Here is a 324-nt window from a genome sequence, read left to right as displayed (position 1 = left end):
GTAAATGTACTTAGTTACATTCCCACAATGCACCTTTGAGGTTGTGGTTGCATAGATATGAATCAACACCTCTAAGACATAATAAAACCATTTACTGGAGGATTAAATATGCTATGCTATGATATTAAGAAGGTGCTCATGATATTGTGCCCCTCCTGTAAGCCTAAAGCACACACAGACCCATGACATTAGACCCATCTGAGGATAATCTATAAACTCTATATCTGAATGCTTTTTCACAGGCTTTTGCAACAATAAGTTTATATTCTTTTGCGTCCTATACAGTATGTGCAGTGTTACCAATATCTGTAAGATACACACGGT

The sequence above is a fragment of the Morone saxatilis genome, unplaced genomic scaffold (assembly GCF_004916995.1).
Source record: "Morone saxatilis isolate NCDOM2014 unplaced genomic scaffold, NCSU_SB_2.0 Contig12, whole genome shotgun sequence".
Lineage (NCBI taxonomy): Eukaryota > Metazoa > Chordata > Actinopteri > Moronidae > Morone > Morone saxatilis.
Note: the sequence above shows the minus strand (reverse complement) of the source record.